This window comes from Podarcis muralis, chromosome 13 (genome assembly GCF_964188315.1).
Source record: "Podarcis muralis chromosome 13, rPodMur119.hap1.1, whole genome shotgun sequence".
NCBI classification, from domain to species: domain Eukaryota; kingdom Metazoa; phylum Chordata; class Lepidosauria; order Squamata; family Lacertidae; genus Podarcis; species Podarcis muralis.
Genome location: NC_135667.1, coordinates 12,300,167 through 12,320,323, shown reverse-complemented (window position 1 = coordinate 12,320,323; position 20,157 = coordinate 12,300,167). Strand labels below are relative to the sequence as shown.

The 20,157-nt window shown below is 48.3% G+C and overlaps 1 protein-coding gene across 1 annotated transcript in view; it reads left to right on the top strand.

Annotated features, from left to right (window-relative positions):
* The first annotated feature begins 9,919 nt into the window (after positions 1–9,919).
* ADCY4 (adenylate cyclase 4) overlaps positions 9,920–20,157 on the top strand; it is a 70,511-nt gene continuing 60,273 nt past the window's right edge. The window contains exon 1 of the mRNA XM_028702252.2: positions 9,920–10,164. The gene's annotated coding sequence lies outside the window, so the exon portion shown is untranslated. The remainder of the gene's footprint in view (positions 10,165–20,157) is intronic.

Here is a 20,157-nt window from a genome sequence, read left to right as displayed (position 1 = left end):
TCGATGCAATGTTGTGTAACCTCCTAACAAACAATGAATAGAATGAATGCTGGATAAGCAGCCAATGTTGTCTGAAATCACTGAAAACTTTGTGCTCAATAAAACGGGTTGTCTGGAAGCAGCCATTTCCTCCTGTGGAAATATCAGGAAAGGATGTTTAAGTGTGCATGCAAGTGTGTAATGTACATGCTGGCGGGCACTTCATTTTGCTGCTTGAAATGCCAAGCTGGAGCATCTCCCTGTCATCAGAGTTCCTATGTTTTGAAATGGCACCTGGGGTGCTTTGTCCTCTTTGTAAATATTTAGTCTACAAATCTGCAAAGAGAAGCACACACTCCCCAGAAAGCCACGGGTGGCACTAACACCTTGTTGCTGGCATCCGTCTGAACTGGGAGACACATGGCAACCATTGTTTTTGTTCCTTTACCATCTGAAATTTTATTTTTTAATTTTTTCCAAAGGTTTTTTTTGGGGGGTGGGGGTGGGGAATGGGAGAAAGAACAACATGTTTCACACATTATAAAGAGAACAGCCATGGGGTGTGGTGAGAGACGGAACCGCGTCATAAATTTAAAGCACATCCAGCACACATTTAAAACAAAGTATCCTGGGAAGTGTAGAGTCTTAAGGGTGCTGGGAATTGTAGTTGTGAGGGGGGCAGCTACAGTTCCCAGGATTCTTTGGGGGGAGTCACATGCTCTAAATGTGTGTTGGATGTGCTTTAAAAGTACAGTGGTACCTCTGGTTAAGCAATGACAAACCTAGACAGCATCTTAAAAAGCAGAGACATCACCTTGCCAACAAAGGTCCGTATAGTTAAAGCTATGGTTTTCCCAGTAGTGATGTATGGAAGTGAGAGCTGGACCATAAAGAAGGCTGATCGCCAAAGAATTGATGCTTTTGAATTATGGTGCTGGAGGAGACTCTTGAGAGTCCCATGGACTGCAAGAAGATCAAACCTATCCATTCGGAAGGAAATCAGCCCTGAGTGCTCCCTGGAAGGACAGATCCTGAAGCTGAGGCTCCAATACTTTGGCCACCTCATGAGAAGAGAAGACTCCCTGGAAAAGACCCTGATGTTCGGAAAGATTGAGGGCACAAGAAGAAGGGGACGGCAGAGGATGAGATGGTTGGACAGTGTTCTCGAAGCTACCAGCATGAGTTTGACCAAACTGCGGGAGGCAGTGGAAGACAGGAGTGCCTGGTGTTCTCTGGTCCATGGGATCAAGAAGAGTCAGACACGACTAAACAACTAAACAGCAACAACAACCTCTGGTTAAGAACTTAATTCGTTCTGGTTAAGAACTTAATTCGTTCTGGAGGTCCGTTCTTAACCTGAAATTGTTCTTAACCTGAGGTACCACTTTAGCTAATAGGGCCTCCCGCTGCCGCCGCACGATTTCTGTTCTCATCCTGAAACAAAGTTCTTAATCAGAGGTACTATTTCTGGGTTAGCGGAGTCTGTAACCTGAAGTGTCTGTAACCTGAAGCGCTGTAACCCGAGGTACCACTGTATGTTGTGGATGTGCCCTGTGGTGGGTCCTGAGTACACCTCAGCTTAAAAAAAATTAAAAATCTGCTTTTTTAAAAAAATTGATTAAATGAATATAGATTTGCAGAAGTCTGTAAAAGCCCTGCACTGTGAAACAGGTGCCTTTATGTATACTAATGCAATCCTATGCACGCCTGTTTCACTAACTTGAGTGAAGCTTTGGTTATGTGCACACCACAGTTTAGGGTGCGTTCATTGCCATCGGTAGGCTGTACACTTGGCACCAACCCCGAACCAGACGTATCCTGGTATCTGCTTTTTTGCAAACCAGTTTTGGTGCCAAATGATATTTTAAAACTGAATTCACCCTTCAGCCTAGGTGTGTACAAATGAAGGTGCTTGTGAAAAGAACCTTTTTTTTTTGTGGGGCTGTGCACACAGGTAAACAAATACCTGCACACATGCCCACAATGGTGTGTGGAAATGCTAAAAGTTGGTCTCTTCCAACTCTACAATTCTGTCAGTCCCTGATGTGAATATACTCACCTGCATGTACTGGTAGCTGCAATATACTGTAGCTCCTCCTTCAGCTATCATTGTGACACACAGGTATGAACAACTGCAAACAGGGAAGGCTGCTCTATGAGGGCAAATGGGGCACTGCCCACCATCCAACCAAAATCTGCTGTCAGCCAATCCCCACTGCCTGTCATCTTCCTTACAACCAGTCCAGAAGGTAGAACTGCTTGTCAGCTTCCTCCTTATCCTGGTAAAACTCACTGTTAGGAAGATCTATCGAAAGCAGCGCCAGTCCTACCATTGGGCAGACTGAGGAAGCTGCCTCAGGCCGCAGATGCTGTACACGTTGCTACGCCGAAAATTATCCCTGGGTTTTCTTTCCCTTTCCTTTTCTCGATGGTTTGCAGGAGCAGAGTTTAGTTTGTTGCAAGCACAGCTCTGTCAGTTAATAAAAGAAGCCTGTGTTGGGGAATTCAAGCTTCCACAAACCACCATTCCTAGTAAGACAACCTTAGGTGTTGCAATAAAACTTGCCAATCTGGTCAGCTTCCCTAGGTGGAAAGTCAGTGGGCGGAGAGGATAGAGTCTTGCCTTTTGCTTCAGGCAGCAAAAAAGTGTCCTGGACCAGACTTGACTAGAAGGGAACAGCTTCAGTCTGCTACACCTGCCTTTGATAAGCAATGGTCTGGGGCAGAAAAAAAAAATCACCCTTCCCATCCTTTGCAAGGAGCAGAATTTCCGAGAGGGTGGGTGCTGGATCTGAGTGTGCATATGATCTCGATCAGGGGTCAGCAAACTTTTTCAGCAGGGGGTCGGTCCACTGTCCCTCAGACCTTGTGTGGGGCCAGACTATATTTTGAAAATAAATAAATAAAACAAATGAATGAATTCCTATGCCCCACAAATAACTCAGAGATGCATTTTAAATAAAAGCACACATTCTACTCATGTAAAAACACCAGGCAGGCCCCACAAATAACCCAGAGGGGCATTTTAAATAAAAGGACACATTCTACTCATGTAAAAACATGCTGATTCCCAGACCGTCCGCGGGCTGGATTTAGAAGGCAATTGGGCCGGCTCCGGCTCCCAGGCCTTAGTTTGCCTATCCATGATCTCAGTGATGATGGTGGTTGATCCATTAGGGCATTTTGCGCCAACCAGCCCTCCCCTGCCCACCACCTGACTTGCAACCAGTCAGGGGTTGGGCTCTGCTTGTCATTGCTGTTGATTCTTTACTGCCGGTCTCCCTGCCTTCCCTGTCAGCCCCAATGGGCACCAGCTACCGCTGCTAAGACATTTGTACCCCACTTTTCTTCCAAGGCGCTTTCCCTCCACTTTTTCTAACCCTCACAGCACCCTTGTGAGGTAGATTGGGCTGAGAGACTGCAATTAGCCTTATGTCACCCAGGGACGAATTTCGCCAGTGAGCTTCAGCGGGGAATTTGAACCCTGGTCTTCCAGTCCCAACACTTAAAACCACAACACCACAGTGGCATCCACTGTGAGAGGCAGTGTGGTGTAGTGGTTAGAGTGTCAGACTAGTTTTGTTTTTGTTAACAAAACCAGGTTATTTATGTATGCGACATCAGTTATAGTGGGTTATAGTGGCAAAACACTGGAAAGATAAAAATACACCCACTAAAGATAAATGGGTAGTCAAATTGTGCGAGTATTTGGAGCTCGCGAAGCTGACAGATGCAATAAGAGCTAAACCTAAAAAGATGGTGAAAGAAGAATGCGATTGTTTCAGTAATTATCTAGGGGATAAGTGTTCATCAATAAAGACCTGGTTATGTTTAGAATGATACCGCATAGGGAAATGTTCCGTGATACCAAGATGAGGGATTCTATGGAATGCAGATAGAGAGAATTGGTAAGAATAATGATCTGTTGTGATCTTGACGGAAGCGTACAATAGACAGGCCTTCTTGTGGTTTGACTCATTTCCCCCTTTTTCTTTTCTTTTCTTTTTCTTTCTTTCTTTCTTTTTCCTTCTTCTTCTTTCCTTTTTCTTTTTCCTTTCCCATAATGGCTTATGTTCTATGCCATGTACTTTGATATTTTTTGTAGTTTTTTTGCCTTTTCCATTATTATTATTAAGGATTTTTCTTTTGTAATTTTGGTTGTTTACATTTATCTGTATTAGTTTAAAGCTGTGTGTGTGTGTGTGTGTGTGTGTGTGTGTGTGTGTGTGTGTGTCTAGTATGTGGAAGGCGAGGGTTCGAATCCCTGCTTGGCTGTGGGGACCTTGAGCCAGTCACTCATTCTCAGCCTGACCTACCTCACAGGGTTGTGGCGGGGATTAAATGAGGAGGCAGGGAACCATGTGTGCCGCCTTCAGCTCCACAGAAGAAAAATGTAGGCTTTAATGTAAAATAAAATAAAATAGGCAGTTCTCCCTCCACAGCGCTCTTCCCCAACATCTTTCAAAGACCTGAAGAAGAGGAGGGAAGAAATCGGAAGCGCACTTGTGCAAATCTCCTGCCTTGGCCCTTGCTGGGGGTCCACTTTTCTTCTTGGTCATTTCAGGCTGCCCCACCCCCTGCGATTTGGCTCTTCAGACAGGAAAGCCTTCATTGTCTCAATTCCTCAGCCCAGGCGCTGGGTCAGCCTGCAGCTTGCCTTGGGCTGGGCTACAGGAAGGAAGCGTGGAGCCTTCGGTCTGTGCAGCCCTGGCCGCCCACGCCAGAGCCAAGTGAATGGGAGAGCCCTTATCTCCTGGCGAAGGCTTTCCTGTGATGCAAGCAGGGGGCGGCGGGGAACGCTTCTGTGCTGGCCAGTAAATCTCAGCCCACGAATTCCACACCGCCCAGCTGGCATCCTCCTCTCGCTCCTGAAAGGGAGGGCTCATGTTGGCTCGCAGGCAGAAATTCAGCGGGTTAATGGCTATCCTGCAGAAACTCTGCACCTGTTGATCCCTCCCTTCACCCTGCCAGGCAGGGGTGCCAACTTGAATAAAATATTTGAAGGGGGTAGGTAACTCCCACATAATCACACGACACAGTGCACACCATTTGAATGACAATGCCCATCAACTTTTGGGGGGGCCCAGCACTCTCAAAAATTTTATTGGGGGAGTGAAGGGACCTTGGCCCCTAGTAATTGGTTCCTATGCCATCAGGAAGTTGTTTATTCTTATTTCAACTGTCTTCCGAGGAGGTCGAGGTGGCATCCATAGCACCTCCGCTCGCGACAACCCTGTGAGATGGGTAAGCTTGAGTTTCATCAACTGGCCCAAGGTCACCCAGCAAGCTTGGTTGCTAAGGATGGAGAGGAATGGGGCTCAGTGCTCTCTGGTCTAAGTCCAACATCCTGATCCACTACACTTCAACTTCAGACTGTCCAAGATGCATAGAGTCTAGACTAATGGCTAGACTAGACTAATTGGCTAGACATTGGCTAGACATCTAGACATTGGCTAGACTAACGTTGCCTACTCTGATTGTCAGAAGCTCTACACAATCTCAGGCAGAAGAGCTGTGCTCCTCCAAATCTTGGGGTGAACTTCAGCCAGTGACCTTGAACCAGCTGTTTTCTTCCTCTTAGCCTAAAGCCCATCACAGGATAGTTGACAGCATGCAGTGGATGGCAGAGCTGTATTTCCCCACTTACATTTAGCAAAGCTAAGGCCTCTAAAGGGATGCGGGTGGCACTGTGGGTTAAACCACAGAGCCTAGGGCTTGCTGATCAGAAAGTCGGCGGTTCGAATCCCCACAACGGGGTGAGCTCCCGTTGCTCAGTCCCTGCTCCTGTCCTGCCAACCTAGCAGCTCGAAAGCACATCAAAGTGCAAGTAGATAAATAGGTACTCTGCTGCTCCAGAGAAGCGGACACGGAGCAATGGATCCAAACTACAAGAAAGAAGATTCCACCTAAACATTAGGAAGAACTTCCTGACAGTAAGAGCTGTTCGACAGTGGAATTTGCTGCCAAGGAGTGTGGTGGAGTCTCCTTCTTTGGAGGTCTTTAAGCAGAGGCTTGACAACCATATGTCAGGAGTGCTCTGATGGTGTTTCCTGCTTGGCAGGGGGTTGGACTCGATGGCCCTTGTGGTCTCTTCCAACTCTATGATTCTATGATTCTAGGTACCACTCCGGCGGAAAGGTAAACGGCGTTTCCGTGTGCTGCTCTGGTTCGCCAGAAGCGGCTTAGTCCTGCTGGCCACATGACCCGGAAGCTGGATACCGGCTCCCTCGGCCAGTAAAACGAGATGAGCGCCGCAACTGCAGAGTTGTCCGCGACGGGACCTAATGGTCAGGGGTCCCTTTACCTTTACCTTTAAGGCCTCTAAAACTCAGATGCTGGGACCAAATGTGGCCCTCCAAGCCTTCTGATCTGGTCCCCAGGCCTTCTGATCTGGTCCCCAGGTATTTTTGCCTGGCTGGAATGTGCCATTGAATCCTGATTATGCCTCTTACTTGCCTGGACGGAGGACAGAGTCAGGCTTGTGTGTGTTTGCGTATGAACTAGCCTACTGTACAAAGGTAATGCTTGTGGTCCATGCCCCACTTGATTTTATCTCTGATGCCATCCACATGGCCCCTGGAAGAAGGGAATGTGGCTCAAACAGGTTCCTCACCCCTGCCTTAGTCCACACTTTGGATATGCCTTCCTGAGCCCCTTGGAGGGAAAGTACCAAGAAAAAGCGTGCAATCATATAGCAAGTCAATAAAGAAACAGAAGCCAGCAGTTCAACTTGAGACTTTTCTTTATACAGCACACAGGCTTTACCTCTGAGCTCCTGTTAAATTCCTGCCAGGGGGAAATAATAATAATAACAACCTAGCAAGTCTATTTTTCCCTCTGCCGCCCCCGTGAATGCACAGACGAGCCGTTCTGACGTGCGTCGGTCCTCCTGACCACCGGTCTCGGTGAGCAAAGGGTTAACTCCAGGCCCACTGGGGCTGGTGATACATGCCAGTCTGTGAAGGGCGGTTCATTAGAGAGCCTCATTAGCTCCTGGAAGGGCAGGCAAGGGGAACTCTCTGGGGCCTGTGTGTGGGCAGCGAGGAAGCTAATTAGCGACACAAGAAGATGGGTGATTGATGGGAAAGGAGAGAGCGTGGGCGGGCGCGAGAAAGGAGCAGGCAGGGATGGGTGGGAGGCAAATCTGTCGAGGGGTGCACCCTGCTCCCTACTTTACCAACCATGCCTTATATTTACATCACTCTTTGAATAATAGTAATAATAATAATAATAATAATCCTGCCTTCTGGGCCAGAGGCGATTTTGACATCCAGCTGGCGTGCTCCTTATCGAAAAGTACGTACCAAATAAAGAAGCTGAAGTGGGTATTGTGGGAAGCTGTCTTCGGTACATCTAGCCATTATTGTTTACACTGACTGGCAGCAGCTCTCCAGGGTTTCAGAAGGGGGCAGTCGCAGCCCTACCGGGAGATGCCAGGGATCCAACCTCGGACCTTCTTCCAAGGCTCTACTACCTCATGGAGGCGAGGGCTATTGATGGCCATTATCCATGATGGTAGAAAAAGGTAAAGGACCCCTGGATGGTCCAGTCAAAGGCGACCATGGAGTGGCAGCACTCACCTCGCTTTCACTTCTGGTGCAACGGAGCACTGTGATGGAAATCAGAGTGCACGGAAATGCCGTTTACCTTCCTGCCGGAGTGGTACTATTTATCTACTTGCGCTGGCGTGCTTTCGAACTGTTAGATTGGCAGGAGCTGAGACAGAGCAACGGGAGCTCACTCTGTCGTGGGGATTTGAACCGCTCACCTTCCAATCAGCAAGCCCAAGAGGCTCAGTGGTTTAGACCACAGTGCCACCCGCCTCCCTATATAAGGTAAAGGATCCCCTGGATGGTTGGTTAAGTCCAGTCAAAGGCGACTATGGGGTTGCGGCGCTCATCTCGCTTTCAGGCCAAGGGAGCCATCATTTGTCCACAGACAGCTTTCTGGGTCATGTGGCCAGCATTACTAAACTGCTTCTGGTGCAACGGAATACCGTGACGGAAACCAGAGTGCACGCGTCACCCGCGTCCCAACATGATGACCATGCTCTGTCTCCACAGATGGAGGCAGCAATGTTTCTGAAGACCAGTTGCTGGAAACCACAGGAGAAGAGAGCACCCTTGTGCTCCAGTCCTGCTTGCTGGTTTCCCACATGCAACTGGTCGGTCACTGTGAGAACTAGAGTCTGGGCCTGATCCGCAGGCTCTTCTTATGTTCTTAGGTTCAGGCTAGATACTCCATGCAACCAATGAAATGCTTGGCTCAGGGGCCTCCAAGAGATGGCCAACCAAGTGGCAATTTGCTCTGTGCTTTCAGCAATTGGGCAAAGAGCAGCTGCGACCACCACAGTAGCTGCCGGCCCTATCTTTGACCATTTGTTCTGTCTGTACCAGATAGTTTACTTTCAAATTTTTGCCTCTGAATTTCTTGCTGCGGTGGCACAGGCTCTCTCAGCACCCAGAGTGCTTCACCCTGAAAAGGGACACACACACACACACACACACACAGAGAGAGAGAGAGAGAGAGAGAGAGAGAGAGCTTGGTCCTTCCTAGAGCAAGTCAACGGAGGTGGAGGGCTGGCAAAAAGATTTGCCAGGTGGGTGGGCAGTTGGCAGTGGTGGCTGGTGCCACAGGGCACTGTCGTAGGGGGGAAGGCCAGGGGCCCAAACCTAGGGGGCACCAGAGCCAACGAAAGAGGGTTCTACAAGGATAATACTGAGGCGAAAGAGGAGGAAGCTGGCAGCCAGGGCCACCCCTTGGAGATGGGCAGATCACAGCAGACTGAAGTTGGTGGAGCTTTGCCCCATTCCTAATGGACCACTCAGCCTGGCAAAACCATGAGGCAACACAAATTGACCACTGCTCTGCACTTGCTGCCTGAGGCAATTGCCTCAGCTTGCCTAATGAAAGGGCCAGCCCCACAGCCAGGGATAGAAAAGCCTATGGCCCTCCAAGTTGCTGCTGGATTACAATTCCCATAATTCCTCCTGTCCATTGGCCATGTTGGCTGGGGCTGATGGGAGTTGGAGTCCAACAACATCTGGAGGGCACCATAGTTGACTGCCCCTCCTTTAGACAATGTTGAGCTAGATGAACCAATCATCTCACTTGGTGGATACAATGGTACCTTGGTTCTCAAACTTAATCTGTTGCGGAAGTCCATTCCAAAACCAAAGCATTCCAAAACCAAGGCGTGCTTTCCCGAAGAAAGTAATGCAAAATGGATTAATCTGTTCCAGACTTTTAAAAACAACCCCCCCCCAAACAGCAATTTAACATGAATGTCACTATCTAACGAGACCACTGATCCATAAAATGAAAGCAACAAACAATGTACTGCAGTCTCACAATCAGTCAATCAATCAGTAGCTGAACTGGGTTCCACACAACCACAAAACCAAAACAAAAAGAGTCACAAAAACAAAAATGCAAAATAAATAGCAAAAACAGGCAGCATAACACTCAAAAGTGTGGCCCTCAAAACGGAAGTGTGGCACTCAAAATGGAGCATGTTCAACTTCCGAAAAAAGTTCGCAAACCAGAACACTTACTTCTGTGTTTGCAGTGTTTGGGTTCCAAGTGGTTTGAGTACCAAGGCGTTTGAGAACCAAGGTACCGCTGTAATGCCAGCTTTCTAATGTCAGAGAAGGTGCAGTACGAATTTTTGGAGGCACGGTGGGTCTCTGGATATGGCTTGGCATAATGTCCCCATGTCTTCCAGAGTTTATTTCCTTCTCTCACCATTCCACAGCAGGAATCCAGGTTGTGTTTGCTGATCTCCCACTCAGGCACTGATCAGGTCCGAGCCTGCAGAGCTTTTGCTATATCCGTTGCTCTCTGACCTTGCCCTGGAGCCAAGTCACCCAATCTCCTGTGGTGGTTTCTCTCTGCCGGAATCCTCCAGCCCCTCTCCTCCGTGGGTGGAACTGGCCAAACAAGCTCTCCTCACCTCACGGCCCCCTTCATAGAACCAGGGCAAGGGCATGAACGGGAGCCTGTCTCTGCCTCCTACTCCTCCCTCACCCAAACATGCTGCGTTTGTGTTGTCTAGTGAGGGTTACAGCGGAAGCAAAGAGGGAAGGAATTCGAGAGGGAGAATGTGGCTGAACCCGGCAGCTGGAGAAGCCAGGCGTCTCCTGGACTAAAGTCCTAGTGGGAATACAAAAAGCAGGAGAAGAGGAGGTAAGAGGCTGTCGTTTGGGGGTCTTTGGGGCGGTAGGGTGGGGGACATGCCCTGAGTGAAAACTCATAGAAGGGGAAAGGGTCTCTTCTGTCTTCAGTTCACCATCCTGCCCCCTCCGCGCTTGGGGCATCCTGGAAATGCCTGCGTGGGCAAGAGAGAAATACAGTGGTACCTCGGGTTACATACGCTTCAGGTTACATACGCTTCACGTTACAGACTCCGCTAACCCAGAAATAGTGCTTCAGGTTAAGAACTTTGCTTCAGGATGAGAACAGAAATCGTGCTCCGGCGGCGTGGCGGCAGCAGGAGGCCCCATTAGCTAAAGTGGTGCTTCAGGTTAAGAACAGTTTCAGGTTAAGTACGGACCTCCGGAACGAATTAAGTACTTAACCTGAGGTACTACTGTGCAGACCTAGAAGAAGCTTGTGGATTTGGCAGAAATTCTCTTATTTGACTCTGCCAACAATCTCGCCGTAGGCAAGGGATTCTGGGAAGCTGTCTAGGCTAGGGAGATGATGCAGGAAGGAGAAGAGCAGGTGTTTCACCTTCTCTGTGCTTCTAATTGGTGTTCTGCATTTTGAGCTGGCTGAATCCGATGCAGGTTGCAAAATGAGGACAAACCCTTACCCTGCCAATATATTTCTGCAATGCTTCCAGCCTAAGGCGACGATGTCTTTTTAGCACAGCACAGCGATGCCCTGAAGGCTCCCAAATTATGAGCTGGGGGAGGGACTGTTGCCTGGCCTTGCTTCATGGAGTGGGGGACCTGTGGCCCTCCAGATGTTGCTGAACTCCCATCATCCCCAGCCAGCACGGCCAAAGGTCTGGGATGATGGAAGCCGGAGTCCAAGCGCAGCTGGAGGACCACGGATTAGCTGCTCCTCATCTACACAAATGAAAGTTCAAGGTTCAGGGTTTTCCAATTTAAAAGGCCAATTTCCAATTTAAAAGAGCCATGAGCATGCAAGCCAATGTGGGCTTGTTAGTTTTGTCCCTGTTCCTTACTTGTTTTCATTGTAATTGTTGTTGGTTTTTTACAGCGCCTTGTGACATTTGTGACTGGGTAGGGCAGGTGATCTCCACAGAAGCCAGTGCCGGGGGGGGGGGCACACTCATAATTTTGCACCCGGGGCCACAGCCCCCCATGCCATGCCAAGTGTCCCTTTTTTCCAGGGACATTCCCCGATTTACAGAAGCCCTCCCAGTTTCTGATTTCGTCCAAGAATGTCCCGCTTTTTCTTAGGACATCTCTATTTTCACCAGAGAAATACAGGAGGGTACAGTGGTTAAGTACTTAATTCGTTCTGGAGGTCCGTTCTTAACCCGAAACTGTTCTTAACCTGAAGCACCACTTTAGCCAATGGGGGCTTCCTGCTGCTGCCGCGCCGCCGAAGCACGATTTCTGTTCTCATCCTGAAGCAAAGTTCTTAACCTGAAGCACTATTTCTGAGTTAGCGGAGTCTGTAACCTGAAGTGTATGTAACCTGAAGCGTATGTAACCTGAGGTACCACTGTAATGCAACCCTCAAGCCAAGGAGACAAGTAACTATGCAACCTTTAGAAGACATCTGAAGGCAGCCCTGTATAGAAAGTTTTTTAAATGCTTAATGTTTTATTCTGTTTTTATATCTGTTGGAAGCCACCCAGAGTAGCTGGAGCGACCCAGTCAGATGGGCGGGGTATAAATCATACAATTATTATTATTATTATTATGGAATTGGTCGTCGCTATTGTCATTTGAGAAATTTTGGAGCGAATGGGATCATGAGATCTACTCTGTACGCTGCTACACGTGTGTACGCCGAGAGTGCAGAACCTCAGGAATGGAGGGCTGAATGTGGCCCTCAAGGCCTGACTATCTGGCCCTCAGAACTGCCCCATTTCCCCCCGGCCGGAATGTGTCATTGGATTCTGATAATGCCGGTCACTTGTTTGCATGGAGGTTAGAAAGGGGTGTGAGACTAGGTGTAGAAACTAGCCTTCTGTACAAAGGTAACGTTTACATTTGCTTCTCAGCCTACTTTTGAGAGCCAGTGTGGTGTAGTGGTTAACAGTGGTAGACTCGTAATCTGGTGAACCGGGTTCGCGTCTCTGCTCCTCCACATGCAGCTGCTGGGTGACCTTGGGCTAGTCACACTTCTCTGAAGTCTCTCAGCCTCACTCACCTCACAGGGTGTTTGTTGTGGGGCAGGAAGGGAAAGGAGATTGTTAGCCGCTTTGAGACTCCTTAGGGTAGTGATAAAGCGGGATATCAAATCCAAACTCCTCTTCTTCTTCCTCTTCTTCTTCCTCTTCTTCTTCTTCTTCTTCTTCTTCTTCTTCTTCTTCTTCTTCTTCTTCTTCTTCTTCTTCTTCTTCATCTGGCCCCGCCTACCACTGGCATGTGGCCCTGGGAAATCTGCCTAGAAAGGATTGTGGCCCCTCAGGTGGAAAATGGTTCCCCACTGCTGGTATAGGCTGTTCACCGGAACTTGCTCCATGTAGGCTACAGATCAGATCTTGCAGGAATTGGTCCATAGACCTCAATAACAATAACCTGTTTCGCTCTACGCTTCTGCGTCCTCGACCCGCATTGGCACTTACAGTGTTCAAATTTAGTTCCGATAATTATCTCTTCGGCTATGAGTGATTGACCTTAGGGTGGGATTGCCTGGTTCAACCAGTCGATCCAGTCTACTGGTTTGTTCTGGAACCTGGCCTTATCAGTGGGCACCTCTAAAAGGCGAAAGGACTTTCCATCGGTATGCCTGTGTCTTTGGGGTAGGAAGGGAGGAGGAATTTGAACCCTTCTGCATTTGAAGGTGAACCTAACCTGGGGAGAAAACAGTAAAGACCTGACGAAGAGAGCACAGCAGAGGTTATATTTTCTGAGAATCCTCCGGAAAAATAATCTCTCAAAGGACCTGTTGATGGCATTTTACCATTGTAGTGTTGACAGTGTATTAACTTATGGTCTGTGTGTGTGGTTTGGGAGCTGCACGGTCAGGGGGAAAACAATGCTGTCCAGGGTTGTAAAGACTGTGGAGAGAATAATTGGGTGCACTCTTCCAACCTTGGATCAAATCTACGCTTCCAGGTGTCACAAGAAAGCTGCAGAGATAGTGCAGGATAGTGCGCACCCCGGAAATGATCTCTTCCAGCTTCTGCCTTCTGGAAGAAGGTACAGGGTTATAAAGACTAAGACCAGCCGCCTGAGAAACAGTTTCTATCCAAATGCAATTTTGGTTTTAAACGCAGTGTAAGGTAGTAAGGGACGCGGGTGGCGCTGTGGGTTAAACCACAGAGCCTAGGGCTTGCCGAACAGAAGGTCGGCGGTTCGAATCCCCACGACGGGGTGAGCTCCCATTGCTCGGTCCCTGCTCCTGCCAACATAGCAGTTCGAAAGCACATCAAAGTGCAAGTAGATAAATAGGTACCACTCCAGCGGGAAGGTAAACAGCATTTCCGTGGGCTGCTCTGGTTTGCCGGAAGTGGTTTAGTCATGCTGGCCACATGACCCGGAAGCTGTACGCCGGCTCCCTCGGCCAATAAAGCGAGATGAGCGCCGCAACCCTAGAATCTGCCACGACTGGACCTAATGGTCAGGGGTCCCCTTACCTTTACCTTTAAGGTAGTCTCTATGGGAGTATATTGTATTTAATTATGGGCTATCAGAGTTTCTAGGGGGTTGACCAGGCTGGGATAGCAGGCTTGTTGGTTTTTGAATGTCTGATGTAGATTTTTTTCAATTTTGTTGTTCTGTATGGGACAATGACAGTAAAGATTATCGTATCATATCGAACCTGGCCTACTCCACACTTTCCAACGCAATGCAAAAACAGAAACAATGCTGTTCTTCAAAATTCTCATTTCTCCATATTTGGCAAGGCCAAAATCTATTTCTGGCCAAGTAATGTACGCAACATTTAATATACTAGGTAGGGTGATGTGTTGGGTAATGCATGTATTGGTGGAAATAACATACCCCCAAATGCATTATTTTAGGGGAATCGGAACATGATAGATCAGGCCAGTGGTCCCTGTTCTCACAGGGTCCAACTTGATGGCTCTGGGGAACCTGCAAGTGGGACCACTTCCCCATCTGTGTTCTCCAGCAGCTGGTATTCATAGGCATTCCTGCCTTCAGCTGCAGAGGTAGAGCATAGCCATGATGGTCAGTAACCATTGATAGCCTTCTCCTCCAAGTATTTGTCCAATTGTCTTTTAAAGTCATGCCTCCTGTGGCAGGGAGTTCCGCTGACTATACGCTGCATGAAGAAGTACTTTTATTATACTGAATTTTCCAACATTCATAGGACGTACATGTTCTCGTGTTATGGGGGGGGGGAATCCTCTACGCCCATTCTGCAAGCCGTGCATAATTTTGAAAACTTCTAGTGCATCACCTCTTACTTAGAGAAAACTGAAAAGTCCCCAAAGCGGCAACTTTTCTTTGCTGAGAAGTCGCTCTGTCCTCTTGATCCAACTCGACAATATCCAATTCGTGGGGAGGTGAACAGATCCGCACACAATATTCCAAATGCGGTTGCGCTGTAGATTTGTACATTGGCATTATGATAGCAACAGTTTTATTTAAAATCCCCTTCCTGAGGATACAAGCTTTTCACAACTGCTTTGAAGAAAAAAAAATACATGCGTTAGGCAAGATTGCGTATGACTCGCACTCTCCACCACCCTGGCCAGGCCACAGGAGAAGCTGGATAACAGGGAGGACCAAGACTGCATACAGAAATAAGTAACTTAAGAGAGATTCACATTCTAATGCTTGCGAATTTTCACGAGTTTCATTTCCCTCCACGTTCCTGTGGAAATACTGTGGTATCTCGGGTTAAGAACTTAATTCGTTCTGGAGGTCCATTCTTAACCTGAAACTGTTCTTAACCTGAGGTACTACTTTAGCTAATGGGGCCTCCCACAGCCGCCGTGCCGCCAGCACGCGATTTCTGTTCTCATCCTGAGGTAAAGTTCTTAACCCGAGCAGTGGCGTAGCATGGGGGGTGCAGGGGGGGCCGGCCGCACCGGGCGCAACGTCTGGGGGTTAGGGCAAATCCACGGGTTAGGGGGCGCAAATCCATGGGTTAGGGGGCGCAAATCCACGGGTTAGGGGGCGCAAATTACTTGCCTTGCCCCGGGTGCTGACAACCCACGCTACGCCACTGAACCCGAGGTACAATTTCTGAGTTAGCGGAGTCTGTAACCTGAAGCGTCTGTAACCTGAAGCCTCTGTAACCTGAGGTACCACTGTATGGAGAACTTAACTTCAGATTTGGGAAGAAAACGAGAAACAGTGAGAAACCCACAATTGACAGATTCGCTCACGCCTGCTTGGGGATGTGAGGCCAGTTTCCTCCTCCAGGTTAAAAAAGGAAGGTGATCCAGGATGGGGGCGGCGAAGCAGCATCTTGTTCCATTACGGAATTCCCAGGGCAGCAAATTTCCCATCAGCCCTTTTAGTATAGCTATTCTGCGGTTCCCCTTCTCCGCCGCCTCCAAGCCGGCTGGTTTCTCCGCAGGTCTCCGTCCAAGAGCAAGCAGCTCTGGCGGCCCCAAAGCACTCGGCTACGACTCGGAGTCGACAGTGTAGTAATAATGAGCTTTCTGGGCCTCGGCCAATAGCCTAATGGCATCTGCACCGTGGCATCTTTATTGACTGCGATGAGTGCTGCTGACTTATATATAGGAATGGCGGGGAAGGCTGGCGGAGGTGAAGAGAGCTGAGCGTTGGGGGAGTTCGGAAGAGGAGAGAGGAGGGCGAGGCTGGAATTATGCAAGGCGCGTGGGTTGGGGTGGAAAGGGGCTGGGATCTTAGCCCTTAAGTTCCTTCCCTGCTCAGTTCAGGTCATAAGATCATTCTCCATTAGATGTCAAAATACTGCCCTCAATCATCTTCAGTTCCCACTCAGGTCCCATAAACCATCACTGGCAGCAGCAGCAGCAGCAGCAGCAGCAGCAAAGAGTTTTTTGGGAACCGTGAAAACCAAAGCAGAACTGGGGGGGAATCTCAGGTTAAATGCAGTTCTCCAGGCCTCTGTTTCAGCCCTCCAATCTCTCCTCAGGCCACTACTTTGACAGCCCCTGATTTAAGCCCTTCTTGCATATTTCTGCCTGCCTGGAATGTGTCCTTGAGCCCAGTTCATTCCTCTTGCTTCCTTGGATAGAGGCTCAAGAGGAATACGTGAACGTGTGGGGACCGTGCAAAGGAAAAATTACCTTCACTGCTCAGCATGCTTTTGTCTCTGGCCTCATCCAACTGCTGGCATGCAGCTCTCGTAAAAATTTATGGCCTTTCGGCTGAAAAATGTTCCCCCGCCCTGGATAACAGCACAAGTGTTTGTGGAAGCAAATAGTTTAGGGACTAACTATATTAAGGGATTTGAATGCGCTATAAACATGCAACACTAGACGGCGCCAGAGAGCAGGAAATTCTAAAACACGATTTTCCATAGGGATTTTTTTTTCTTTTGTTAAAGCGATCTAATTTCTGACTTATTTATAGCATTTTGCCCACCTGTGTTTAGATCCACCCTAGCTTTAACAAATGCATGGATTGGGATTGCGTCATATATTTCTGAGGCAGTGGGCTCATGTCCACAAAAATATGATGCCGTAATACATCACACTTTCTAAGATTTCAGTCTGCGTTGGGAGGATTGCTACTATGCGCTTTCAGAAAGCGCTTGTCTAGTATGTAAACCTGGGAGCAGCACGGGAGCTTTCCAGTGGGTGAGGAACCAACCCGGCCCCTGCATTTATCATCTGAGGTCCTTCTCGCTGTGTTCCCTCCGAGGGAGGGAGGTGCAGAGGGTGTCAACAAAAGAACAGGCCTTCTCAGTGGTGGCTCCTCACTTGTGGAAGCACATCCGGCATTAACACTTTAGGGGCCAGGCAAAAATTTCACCAGGTCTTGGCTCTTAATTATTTGTAGCCTCCTTCAGTGGGTGGGATGCATTAGTCTTGCGTTTTTACAAATACAAATGCATTTTTAGCTTTTACTCTCTTTTAGTTTTACCTTGGTTTTAATGTATGCACTATTTTTGAGTTACTTTAAATAAAAAGTGCAATAAATAAGAAGAACAACCACATGCCCTCCACCATTTCTCCGATGAAAACAGGGACGTCCTATTCCATAATAATAATAATTTTACTATTTAAACTTCACACATCTGACCGGGTTGCCCCAGCCACTTTGGGCAGCTTCCAACATATAGAAAAACATAATAAAACATTAAAAAAACCCTACCAATTAAGGACTGCCTTCAGATGGCTGGGGTGGGGTGGGGGGTCACATAACTCCATACCCTCCAACATTTCTCCAATGAAAATAGAAACGTCCTAAGGAAAAGTGGGGGGATGCGGGTGGGGCTGTGGGTTAAACCACAGACTCTAGGACTTGCCGATCAGAAGGTCGGCAGTTTGAATCCCTGCGATGGGGTGAGCTCCCGTTGCTTGGTCCCTGCTCCTGCCAACCTAGCAGTTCGAAAGCACGTCAAAGTGCAAGTAGATAAATAGGTACTACTCCGGTGGGAAGGTAAACGGCGTTTCCGTGCGCTGCTCTGGTTCGCCAGAAGCGGCTCGGTCATGCTGGCCATATGACCCGGAAGCTGTACGCCAGTTCCCTCGGCCAATAAAGCGAGATGAGCGCCACAACCCCAGAGTCGGCCACGACTGGACCTAATGGTCAGGGGTCCCTTTACGTTTACTAAGGAAAAGTGGGACATTCTGGGATCAAACCAGAAACTGGGACAGCTTCTGTAAATCCGGGACTATCACTGGAAAGTAGGGACACTTGGAGGGTCAGCAACTACGTCAGACCTGGAGGCCAAGTGTGACCCTCAGGCCTCTCGATTTGACCCTCCTCCTTAGCCAACCCCACATCTCTCCCGGCCCCACTCTCGCTCACCCTCCTTGCATGTTTTTGCCTGGCTGGAATGTGTCCTTAAACTCTGAGAATGCCTTTTGTTTTCCTGGATAGATGGAGAAGGGCGTGCGAGTGTGAACAGAAGCTACCCATGCAAAGAGGCACACATCCCAGGGCAGCCGGTGTAATCTTTCTTCTCGGAAGGTTTAGGCTTTGTCACTTTTTGATTTAAAAGCAGAGTCTTGTAGAAGGACCGGACCTAGGGTGAGATGTTGATTTCTCCTCCTCCTGCTGCTGTTGTGAATTAGCAAGGAAAAGGAGGGGCAGGAAATATCACAATTTCCTCTCTCATCTCAGGCAGCTTCAGCAGGGAGAGGGGGCTGGGGTCAGAAAACAAGGGGCAAGAGAGTGGGATGCAAGCGTCTTTGGTGTGAGTTTAAATATTATCATTAATTTTTTCCTCAGGAGGGAAGGCGCAGTAGACGCTGCCCCCCCACCTGTGTTTTTTACTCACAGCAACCAGCACAGCCTGTCAGTTTCCTCCCCCTCAGGGCTGTGTACACACACCAGAGTGTCAATGCACATGTGAGTCACACAGATCTGATTTTCCCCACGTGGGCTTTTGGGGAAGTTTGTCCACAAAGGACCACTTTCCATTGAACTCTCTCTCAATGTTTCCAGTCCATGCAAGTGGGCAATGCTTGATGGGTTGCCATCAGTGCCAGATATTACGTATAAGCTAAACAAGCCATAGCTTACAGCCCCACTCTCTTGGGGGCCCCCAAAAAAATTAAAGGGAAAAGAAAACCTGGATGTACATTTCAATCCAAAATATAAGATAAAAAAAAATTACTTTGATAAAATACATACAATGGTACCTCAGGTTAAGAACTTAATTCGTTCTGGAGGTCTGTTCTTAACCTGAAACTGTTCTTAACCTGAAGCACCACTTTAGCTAATGGGGCCTCCTCCTGCTGCTGCGCTGCTGGAGCATGATTTCTGTTCTCATCTGAAGCAAAGTTCTTAACCCGAGGTAATATTTCTGGGTTAGTGGAGTCTGTAACCTGAAGCGTATGTCACCCAAGGTACCTATGTACAGTCATACCTCGGGATAAATACGCTTCAGGATAAGAATTTTCGGGTTGCGCTCCGCGGTGACCCGGAAGTAATGGAGCGCATTACTTCTGGGTTTTGCCGCTCGTGCATGCGCAGACGGTCAAAATGACATCACGCGCATGCGCGGAGGCGTCGAAACGCGAACCGCACGTGTGCAGACGCGCTGTCGCGTCTTACGTTCTGTTCAGGATGCGAACAGGGCTCTGGAACGGATCCCGTTCGCATCCCGAGGTACCACTGTATTTTGTTATGTGCAAATGGGTTTAGATACCTATTAGGTCCATAAATTACCATATAGCATATATTCAACACAAAAAACAGTGACAATTTGTTGTTGACAAAGGACAGCTGGACATATAAAAGGCCCCATTACCTTCAGTAGCTTAGGGCCTCATCAAACCTAAACCCGACCCTGGTTGTGACACCACTTTATGGCTTCCCCCAAGTCATTCTGGGGGCTGTGGTGTGTTAAGGGTGCTGAGAGTTAAGAGGCCCCCATTCCCCTCACAGAGCCACCATTCTCTTTGCCAATTCATTTCCAGGTTGCTAATTCAAGATGCTGACATCTTGAGGCCCCAAATCTCTGGAAAATCATCTCCTTCCCTACAAACCCTCTAGGTGCCTTCAGAGGCTTGGGGTGGAGGCAGCAGAAGAGGGCATTCTCTGGTGTTATAAGACAGTGTTTCCCAACCTTTTTTGGGCAAAGGCACACTTGTGTCATGAAAAAAATCTCGAGGCACACCACCATGCCAGATGGGGAAAGGTCACTTTTTACTTATGTAAAAAAAAATAAAAAAATAGTAACAGCATAGAAGGTAATGGTAGATGACTGTTAGGGTCTCCCCCCAAATGCAGAATTCTATTAATATCTTCCTTAGTGAGCCGCGTTAACCCCTGTAATGCTTTCTATAGAGTAAGCATAGGGGACACTGGGGGATGTGGAACCAAGGGGGCAGTGGGCCAAAAGAGTTCGGGATCTACTGCTTTAAACAGAAATAAGAGCCAGTGGGTTCTTCCT